Source organism: Piliocolobus tephrosceles, chromosome 5, assembly GCF_002776525.5.
Source record: "Piliocolobus tephrosceles isolate RC106 chromosome 5, ASM277652v3, whole genome shotgun sequence".
NCBI classification, from domain to species: domain Eukaryota; kingdom Metazoa; phylum Chordata; class Mammalia; order Primates; family Cercopithecidae; genus Piliocolobus; species Piliocolobus tephrosceles.
Window position 1 is genome coordinate 132,064,866 of NC_045438.1, and position 11,094 is coordinate 132,075,959.

Consider the following 11,094-nt stretch of genomic DNA (forward strand, 5'->3'; position numbering starts at 1 on the left):
GAATGTCTTAGTTCAGTCAGTCAATTGATAAGGATTTGGATGGTTGGGGATTCATCCAGCTGAGACCCCTGGGGTGAAGAAAAGAGAGGCTGTGGTCTGGAAGGGATCAAGTCTGAGCCTGCCTTGGGGGATCAAGTCTGGGGCCCATAAAGCTAGGGATGAGAAGGACTTGATGTCCAGACAGGGCAGCTTCCTGCAGGTGGTGGGACTTGTGCAGGTTCTACAGGAGGCATGTAGGATTTGGAAGCAGTAAACAGTGTGTGTGAAGGAATCGAGGCAGAAGAGCAAGGCTCATGCCCAGGAGATGGAGAGACATCTCCCCTAGGAGTTCTTTGTTGATGCTGAAGGCCACAGACAGGCTGGGTGGAGTGGTTCGAGGGCTCTGCTTTAGGCATCATGGGCTCATTCCAGGGGGTCATTCCACAGCCTCCCCTTGGGCAAGCTTCCCACGGGGAACTGCACCGGCTGCACAGAACTTGGATGAAGCAATTTCTCATCCTGAGGAGGCCCCAAACTTCAAACAGAAGTACATTCTCTTTCTCTCTCTCTCTCTCTCTTTCTCTTTCTCTGCCTTCAAAGTCTGTTTCAGATGCAGGTTTTGTTTTGTTTTGTTTTGTTTTTCTGAGATGGAGTCTCGCTCTGTCGCCCAGGCCTGAGTGCAGTGACACGATCTCAGCTCACTGCAAGCTCCACCTCCCGGGTTCACACCATTCTCCTGCCTCAGCCTCCCAAGTAGCTGGGACTACAGGTGCCCGCCACCACGCCCGGCTAACTTTTTGTATTTTTGGTAGAGACAGGGTTTCACCGTGTTAGCCAGGATGGTCTTGACCTCCTGACCTCGTGATCCGCCTGCCTCAGGCATCAGCCACCGCTCCCGGCTGTCAGATGCAGTTTTAAGATCATAAATGTAAAACCACAGTGGTGTGCTGGGGCTTGTGAGGGCCGACTGTGCACACCTCTTCCTATCTTGGCAGCTTGGAATCAGCCACTGTGGGAGTACTGGCACCGTGGGAATCAGCAAATGCTATGAATCAGGTCTCCTGCCCCCACCACACAATAGTAACCAGCACACCTCTTCTGAAGACTTCCATCTGCCCCAACCCTTCCCACCCTCTATCATGCACATAAGCAACAACCATTTACCGAGCGCCAACTGAATGCCAGTGCAGTGCTAAGCAGGCCCGCCACAATCCATATGTTTCCTTTAAGCGAATTAGGAAAAGGTATTTCCTCCTGGCAGACACAGCCCAGTACCAGGGCTCATGGTTTGACAAGTGGAATGTGGACTGGATTCCAGTCCCCGTGCACCTCCTTGGCTGGGCATCCTTGTGCAGGACACACCCTGCACACCCCAGCAGAGTCCCTGGCCTCGCCGGTAGAGGTGTGACTAACTCCTGGTCTCCCCTGGGGGACCTCACAGCCTCATGCAGGAGACACAAACATGATTACAGTGCAGCACAGAAGGAGCAGCACACCTGTGTGTCAGGTGCTGGGAGAGCACTGAAAAAGGAGCAACTCACTGATCAGGGTGTCAGAGAGGGCTTCCTGGGGGAGGTGACGTAGCTTAGCAGTGAGCTCCAGGGCAGGAGAGATTATACTTAACCCTGATGCCCTCATAATGCCCAGCCTTGCTTAGGATGTGTGCTGGGCTCTCAACCCACTTCCTCTGCTGACTCACTGTCCCCAGAATTTGGAATGTTCTAACAGACAACTGAATAGAATCAGAAAATATCAGGCCAGACACGGTGGCTCACACCTGTAATCCTAACACTTTGGGAGGCCAAGGCGGGTGGATCACTTGAAGCCAGGAGTTTGACCAGCCTGGGCAACATGGTGAAACTCCATCTCTACCAAAAACAAAAAATTAGCCGGGCATGGTGGCATGCACTTCAAGTTCTAGCTATTAGGGAGGTTGAGGAGGGAGGATCACTTGAGCCTGGGAGGCAGAGGTTGCAGTGAGCCAAGATTGCACCACTGCACTCTAGCCTAGGCAACAGAGCGAGACACTGTCTCCAAAAAAAAAAAAAGTCTTTCTACTAAAAAGCAGGGAGGCTAAAAAGCCAAGAATGTGGAGTAAGATTCTAGGGGTTAGAATAGGGAAATCCCCTTGCTAATATAACTGGCCTTCACCCGGTATCTCTCACCCCTAATTCACCCCATGTTGCCCCATGGAAATAATGACCACATAGACACGCTTCCTTGGGTCTAGAGGCTTTCCACACCTAGAAAGTCACCATCTATCTCCATTCCCCATCCCCCTAAGAGGGGAGCCCCTTCCCTCCATGGGCCCATGACCCTTTTTCAGTGGCTAATAGGGTTTGGCCGAGCAGTTCCAGCCTTGTAGGTTACACTCAAAGACAGACTCCCTGTAGAATAGAAGGAGATTAAGAAACAAAACAACAACAACAAAATCAGCTAGGCATGGTGGCCTGTAATCCCAGTACTTTGGGAGGCTGAGGCGAGAGGATCACTTGAGCCCAGGAGTTCAAGACCAGCCTGGGCAACATAGCAAAACACTGTCTCTACAAAATAAAATAAAACTAGCTGGGCATGGTGGTGTGCCTGCAGTCCTAGCTACTTGGGAGGCTGAGATGGGAGGATCACTTGAAACCAGGAGGTCAAAGCTACAGTGAGCTACGATTCACCACTGCACTCCAGCCGGGGTGACAGAGTGAGATTCTGTCTCAAAAAAATAAAAAAGGAAAAATAAAAGAAAGACTTACTGAGCCTCAGTACTAGAAAAGGGTCAGTCCCACTCTCTTGACCTGGAGCTGCAGAAAAGGAGGCTTACGAGAGAACGTGACTTCCAGTCTCATTGCTGTGAAGTCAGACAGACCTCTGCTTCTCCCAGCTCTGCTGCCCATGGGCTGTGCAACCTTAGGGAAGTCAATCAGCGTCTCTGTGCCTGAGCTTCCTCACTGGAAACTCAGGACTAAGAGCTCTCACACAGGATTGCTATGAGGATTAGGCAAGATAATTAAAGTTGAAACATCAGTTCCCATTCCCCAGCATGGCCCACCTCCCTTTCCAGCTTCACTTTCTCTTAGCACTTGTCACCTCCCCAGAATAGAGAGCCTTTTGCTCATTTTTGTTGTAAATTTTCCTTCTCCTTATGCTGATACAGAGGCCTCACCTGATCAGGGAGTTGACCATTCTGTTCACTGCTCTATCCCAAGAGCCTAGAACAGCGCTTGGCACACAGTTGGTACTTCTGTAAATATTTGCTGAATATATGATCCACGTAAAGCACTTTGGAGTGTGCTTGGCATCCGTGACTACCGGGTAAAGGTAGCAATGACAACAGTGGTGATGATATTGATAAAGGTGAATTCTATTTGAGGCACATAAAAGCCAGGTTCCATGCACACACAATTGATCCCATTTGACAAATGAGGAAACTGAGGGAGGTTCCAAGAGGCAGAGTGACCTGCCCAAGCCGTGATGTCAGTGGTAGAAATACACCAGATTCTGCTTTTCTGGTTGGTCGTGGGATGGACTTCCCCAAGGCTACATCCTGGAGAGGTGGCTCTTCCCTGGGCAGAAGGCCCCTCTGGGGATGACAGACGCCCAGTGGAGTAGCCCTGAGCGGGACAAGGGCTTTGGAGCACGGTGGGCATTGACAGGCTTGGCTCCTGTGGTGACGGCCAGTGTCTCGTGTACTTCTGGCAATGGAGATAACACGGCCAAGGGAGCAAGATAAGATTCCCTGTGCAGAAGCCTCCGGAAGCAAAGTCCACTGTGATATGAGTGTCACTTCACAGCCTACCGAGCTCCCACAAGTGTAGGAAGTAAGAATCCTGGAAGAAATTCCCTGCAGCCACATCCTAGGACATGTGGTGCTCTTGACATTCCTTTCTGGGAGTTCCTAGCCAAGCTGCACTGCCACAGTCCATTTCCAGAAGTCCCCTGGCATTATATAAGAAAATAGCACCTTCCAGATACCTCGCCTGCCCCACCCCAGCATCTGCCCTCTCTGCCAGTCAATGCTTCTCTCCAGGAGGGGCACTGAGCCACCTGCTCCTTGCCTGTCAGGTGGTCTGGGGCAGGAAGGCAGCAGATGCCCTCCAGCCATCGCCACCTCAAAATCAGTCCCTTGTCACCATCAGGTGGGATGGTGCACTCACCCCTTGTGCTTTCATATTCAGATCCCTGACAGCACCCCACGGCCTGACAGCATACCCTAAAAACAGCCTGTGTTCCTTCTAGGCCAGGCCTGGTCCCTCAGCGACAGTAAGGACATCCTTCAGTCAATCCACAAATGTACACATGCAAACGTGCACGCACGCACACACACCCTCCTCGGCCATCACCCTCACCCTCCACTCCCTCACCATCAGCCTCTCGGTCAGACATAGCACCCCTCATGGCCATTCCATCATTCCATTCTGCATGTGCAAATGCTGTCGCCCAGCACACATCCCTCCGAGTCAGCCAGCAGGGCCTGCCAGCACCCTTCTCCTCCACCACTTTCCCCTTAGTGCATCCTCACGCCTCACATCGTTAAGAGTGGGGGACCCCTTCATGGCTAGGACACACATACAGCCCCTCAGCATGATCACCTCTCCCCACATCCCTCACCTAAGAAATCGCATAAAGCTTGAAGCCAAACATGAGAGCAAATGAATCCCACTCCCAAGAATCCAGGGGAATCCACTCCCACTGTGGTGTTCTGTGAGGCAGCAGGCACCACAGGCTGCCCACCAGGAAGTGGAAGCCAGAGAAGAAGGGTGGGGTGGGGCAGTGGCAGATTACAACCTGGCATGGGCCCTGCCTGGGGCCTCCGGGTGTCCATCACGCTCTCACCAAAGGGTGCTTAGAACTGGGCCTGCTCTGCACTCGGCTGGCTTTAATAGCTATAAATAATAGCCATACTCGCTAAACCCCAATTGCCCAAGTCAGTGGGCCTGAGAGACCACCTAGTGTCTTGTTCCAGTCTACTTATCCTCACTTCCCCCCTCCTAATAGAGAAACTGAGGCTTTGAGAAACCAGGTGACTTGCCGTAGGTCACACAGCCATTTACGGGTAGTGATGCACCCCAGCCCCCTGCCCAAGTGCCTTCCCATCCCCTCCCTTAGACCACGCAGAGAGCTCCAAATGCAGGGGAAAAGAGGGCTCTGCCCCTTGCACCCTTGACATAGAAGCTAAACAGGGACCCCAGCTCCCTCCCCCATCCTCATCCTTACAAAGAAAAATAAGCATTGCAACCTTGGGATGGCTCCTACCTCCTACCAAAGGCTCCCAGTGGAACACTCAGCTCTGGGCTCTGGGACCTGGTGGTGGGGTGACTGCTGCCCTACAGAGCCCACGAGCTCTAGAACTGTTAACAGTCTTGTCTTGCTTAATCGCCCTTTCCGTTCCCCAGCGAGCCAATCTCCTGTGCTCATCTACATGACTTCCTGTGGAAGCGACCACTGGCAGCCCTTTCACAATTTTGCCTGGCACCCCCAGGCATCCCTGCCCTGATTGGTGTCTTGAAGTGGAGAATGCTGGAGCTGGCAGGGAGGCCCTCCTAAGCAGAGGCTCTGAAGAGTGAGATGGACTGCTCAAGATCACCTAGCCCTTAGTGGCACAGCCAGGACTGGGCCTGAGTCTCTGGTTGCCAAGGCAATGCCTTATCCCAGACAGCAGCAGGTTGATGAGCACAGCCGTGGCTGAAGCTAAGTGTATGGGATGCCCCGGGAGAAATGCCTACCCTGCTTCATTTCAGGCCCTCACTCTCAGACAGTGTCTTTGAGCCTCAGGGGAGGCTTTATATCTAAATCACCTTTTAGGGAACAATCTAATCTGATACCAAAATACATTGTAGAGCTATAGCCATCAGAACAGTATGGAATTGGAGCATGACTATAGATGGATGAATCAGTGGAACAGAATAATGAATAGACAGAAATAGACTCCAATATCTGTGGGAATTTAGTGTATCATAAAGGCACCATTACAAATCATTGGAGAAGAGATAGTTTATTCAATAAACTGTGTTGGGAGAATGGGCTAGGTATCTGCAAAAAACAAAGTTAGAGCTCTAACTCTAAAAGCATTCCAGATGGATAAAAGCATAAGCATTTTAAAAATCAAAATCACACAATTATATGTTGTTTGGGATTTACTTCAAAAGTATTGAAGAGTGGGGAGAATAGGTAGGACATAGATGAAACAAGACTGGCTCTGGCCCTGTTCTGATCCCTGCTGGAATTGATGAGGGTACCGCGAGCTCATTATGTTCTTCTACTTTTCTGTATGTTTGAACAAATGCCATAAGAAATCGTAGCATAGTTCATTTGCCATGGTTGCAGAAGAAGGAGGGAAAGAAAAGGAAGAAAGAAGCGAAGGAAGGAAGGAAGGAAGGAAGGAAGGAAGGAAGGAAGGAAGGAAGGAAGGAAGGAAGGGTCGAAGGGAGGGAGGGAGGGGAAGGGAGGGAGGGAAGGAAGGAAGAAAGAGAGAAAGAAAAAAGAAGAAAGAAGGAAAGAAAGAAAGAAAAGAAAGAAAGAGAGAGAAAGAAAGAGAAAAAAATAAAGAAAACACAGAAAGAAAGATCTGTCATGGGATAGCCTGAGTGTGGTGGCTCATGCCTGTAATCCCAGCACTTTGAGAGGCTGGGGCAGGAGGATCGTCTGAGCCCAGGGATTCAAGACCAGTCTGGACAACATGGTGAGACTCCATCTCTATTTAAAAAAAAAAGAAGAAGAAGAAGAAGAAGGAGAAGAAGGAGAAGGGGAAGAGGAGAAGGAGGAGGAGGAGGAGGAAGAAGAAGAAGAGAAAGAAGAAAAAAAAGGGAAGAAAGAGATCATGGGATAATTTTTAAATAATCTTCGATTAGGCAAGGCCCTTCCAGATATATCACAAAGCATTAGAAGCCACAAAAGAAAATACTGAGTCATTCAACCATATGGAAACTTTTTAAAAATAAATAAAACTGAATGGCCATAAAAGGTCACCACTGACAAGTCAAAAGGCAAATGAACTGTGAAAAAATACTCACATATCATAGAAAATAAGTTAATTTCCTCCCTCCGTAAAGAACTCCTACAGAGCAATGAAAGACCAATAATGCATTAGAGAAACTGGCACCATATATGAATAAACAATTCATGGAAAAATAAATATCAATGGATTTAAACATATGAAAAATGTTTATAAAAATAATACATTGAGATATCAATGTAGTTTTATTCAGCTATTCAATTAGTAAGACCAAAAAAGTGATATACTATATCATAAAGGATGTAGGAAACACATTCACACAATACTGGCAGGAATATAAACTGGTACACCTTTTATGAAAAGAAATGTATAATATCTGTCAACATTTAAAATGCAAAAATCTTTCTACCCAGCAATTTCACTTTCAGTCATTGGTTACACAGATGATATACAATATGACAGTATGGAAGGATATTCATTACAGCATTGTCTGTAGTAGCAAAGGATTGGAAATGATCTAAATTTCCATCAGTAGGGAGGTGGTTAAATGAGCTCTGAGACATCCGAACATTGGCATACTCTGCACCCGTGAAGAAAATGAGAAAGATCCAGGTGGACTGATATGGAATGACCTTCAAGATATTGTGTCATATGAAAAAAGTAAGGTGCAGAACAGTGAGGATAGTGTGCTTTTTATGAAGAAAAAAGTATATGTGTGTGTATGAAATATATGCAATAGATAAGGGCCGTGATATAGTTAGGTTTTATGTCCTCACCCAAATCTCATCTCGAATTATAATCTCTATGTGTCAAAGGAAGGAAGTGATTGGATTATGGGGGCAGTTCCCCCCATGCTGTTCTTGTAACAGCAAGTGAATTCTCACAAGATCCGATGGTTTTATAAATGGCAGTTTTTCCTGTGCTTATATAATTTCCTCCCCTGCGGCCATGTGAAGAAGGTCCTTGCTTCCCCTTTACCTTCCACCATGATTGTAAGTCTCCCAAGGCCTCCCCAGCCACAGTTTAATGAACTGTGAGTTCATTAAAACTCTTTCCTTTATAAATTACCCAGTTTCCGGTATTTCTTTATAGCAGTGTGAAAATGGACTAATACAGGCCAGGTGAGGTGGCTCACGCCTATAATTCCAGCACTTTCGGAGGCTGAGGCAAGCAGACTGCTTGACCCCAGGAGTTAAAGACCAGCCTGGGCAACAAGGTGAAACCTTGTCTCTATAAAAAAATAAACAAAATTAGCCAGGCGTGGTGGTGCATGCCTGTAGTACCAGCTACTCAGGAAGCCAAGGTGGGAGGATCGCCTGAGCGCTGGAGGTCAAGGCTGCACTGAGCTGTGATTGCACCACTGCACTCCAGCCTGGGTGGCAGAGTGAGGTCCTGTCTCAAAAAAAGAAAAATAATAGATAAGCACACACATTCATATATGTTTGTAAATGCATAGAATATTTCTGACAGGATATACAAGAAACTAGTCAGAGTTGGGCTGGATAGAAGTGCTGGGATGGAGGAGGGGGGCAGATTTATGTTTCACTCTTTACTTTTAATGTATTTTATGTTTTTACTATCTGTATACATTACCTATTCAAAAAGAAACTTAAAAATAGTGTGTACGTATACAAAGAGAGACTGATGAAGGAAACATGGTAAAATGTTAACATTTAGGAACAATGGTAAAGGGTATATGGGGATTATTTTGTCATATTTGCAACTTTTCTGGATGTATAAGATTATTTCAAAACAAAAAGTTTTTAAAATTAATAAATTTAATTTATAAACAAATGAATATTATCACAACCAACTATCTGAGGGCATTGATACTCAGAGAGTTTCTGAGGCTTTATTGAACTAAATAAGCACTCATTTATTTTTTATTATTGTTATTTTTGAGACAGGGTCTCACTCTGTTGCTTAGGCTAGAGTGCAATGGCACAGTCATAGCTCACTGCAGCCTCCCGGGCTCAAGTGATCCTTACACCTCAGCCTCCCAAGTACCTGGGATTATAAACATGCACCACCACACCCAGCTAATTATTGTATTTTTAGTAGAGATAGGGGTTTCACCATGTTGCCCAGGCTGGTCTGGAACTCCTGGACTCGAGTGATCCACCTGCCTCGGCCTCCCAAAGTACTGGGATTACAGGCACAAGCCACTGCACCCGGCTTATTTATTCAACAAATGTTTATTAAGCACTTGTAGGTGCTGGACACTGTGCTACGAAATACAAAATGTAGAAAGTGTAGAATACGAAAATGTAGAAAATATGAAAATGTAGAAAACTGTAAGGAAAACAAGCCATATGTAATATAATGCCAAACAGTGGTAATTGGAAGAAAAGCAAAGCAGACTGAAGGGCTAGAATGGTGGTGGGAGGTGTATTTTAGATGAGGTGCTCAGGGGAGGCCTGAGGAGGTGATGCTGGAAAGAACAAGTGAGAAACAAGATCTGGAAGAAGAGGGTAGAGGGGGAGGAAACAGCGAATGCCGAGGCCCGGAGGCAGGAGCAGGCTTTGTGCGCAATGGAAACAGCGAGGAGAGCCCTGTGGAGGGAGCACGCGGGGGAGGGAAGTGCCGGCGGGCCGCGGAGAAGGAGACAGAGGTAACAGGCAATATGGGCCCATTTGGAGAGCGACAGGAACCAACCGACTTAGGTTTGAAAGGGATCCCCCCGCCCCCCGCTGCTTTCATTCTGGAGAAGAGACTGTACTAGGCAAAAGCAGCAGCAGGGAGACCCGTGAGGAGTTAACATAATCCAGTCAAGAGACAGTTGCTTGGCCAGGGAGGGCAGTGGTGGAGGTCATGATGAAAGGTGGCTGGACTCGGGATATGTACTGAAAATAGGGCCAATAGGGCTTGCTGCTGTATTTGGGCAAATGCAACAAATCCAGGACCTTCTTTCCAGCAAAGGACTCTCTCCACTCCTCTAAGAACAGAGTGAGGTTGGATTTTTAAGACCCAGCCCTCAGGATCTCAAGGCATCCTCAGTTTATTTGTCCCCCAATCCTCACCGGCCCTGCTCCCCACCATGGAAATAAAAGGGACACGGAGAAGGCAAGAGTGGTCACACCCTCTCGGGTGGAGCCAGAGTGCCAAGGAGTCCTGCAGGTGGTGAGAACTCAGCTTGGCCTTGTCCTCGGCACCAGCACCAGGGAAAAAACCTGCCAGGACATACCAAGTGCTAGGAAAAATATTAGATCCAGGCACGTTTGGAAACGATGGAGCTAACTGTTGTATACAATGTTACTGAACTGAAAAACACTGTGCTCAGAACTAGGTTTTGCAAAAATAGAATCAATGGACAAGGATCAAGGGCAGTGAAACTGTTTTACAATTAGGAAAGTTTTCACACTCACTAATTTTTAATTACTTACAGGTGCTTGAAGACTCTTCACAGCTTGTTAAATCCTGAAGCAAGATATTCTCCATTCTGGGGCCCTGCAGTGAGAGCTGAGGTACAAGCTAGGACCTGAGCCTCCCTGCCTCCGGCTACTGGCTCCAAAATAGCTCAAGAAGCTTAGGCAGGTGGGCAGTCCCACAGAAAACCAGGGTCAGGGAGCTTGCTTCAAAGCTACATTTGGGCAGCGCTTTACGTAAGATTGAGAAAACCTAAATTACATCAAAGACTGAGGAGGTGCACAGAAACAGATAGGTCCCTGCAAGCCTCCTCTTAGAATTGTCACAGCGGCAATGACCCTGGGTGAGGCACTTCCCCTTTCTGGTGTATTGAGCAGGCAGTGTGATCTGGAGTCATCAGCGTGGACATACTGGCCCCTCACCACTTCCTAGCGGCGTGAGCTCAGGCACTATCTGGCCCATATCCATGTTCACCTAAAGCTTTGGTAGATAGTTCCTGGCAGGCTAATGATTTCCCACCTCAAATGTCTTCATCCCCCTGGTTTTCTTCAGCATTACAGGAATTTGTTCCACCCTGTGAGGAGCAATCTGGACTAGGCCCTGGAGGCAGCCCTATCAGTGATGGACAGTGTCCATAGATACCTAGCCTAGGTAGCCAGATAAGTACTCCAGAGAGAAAATTGTAGGGTATGTTCCACACAGTTTCCTCGAGGCTCCCTAGCAGGTTTAAGCCCCAGTTGCACACAGTGGAACTTGTTCACTGACACCTTTATTGGCCTTCTCCTTTCTCACATTCTCTACTTTCC

The 11,094-nt window shown here is 47.7% G+C and overlaps 1 protein-coding gene across 10 annotated transcripts in view; it reads right to left on the reverse strand.

Moving 5' to 3' along the window:
* RAB44 (RAB44, member RAS oncogene family) overlaps window positions 1-10,437 on the reverse strand; it is a 40,541-nt gene extending 30,104 nt beyond the window's left edge. For 9 of the 10 annotated variants that reach the window (XR_002731719.2, XR_002731721.2, XR_002731720.2 and 6 more), the window contains exon 1: window positions 5,224-5,336. The gene's annotated coding sequence lies outside the window, so the exon portion shown is untranslated. Of the gene's footprint in view, window positions 1-5,223; window positions 5,337-10,305 lie in introns of those variants that run through there. The other variant, XM_023212665.2, reaches the window with a different exon arrangement.
* Between the last annotated feature and the right edge of the window lie 657 nt (window positions 10,438-11,094).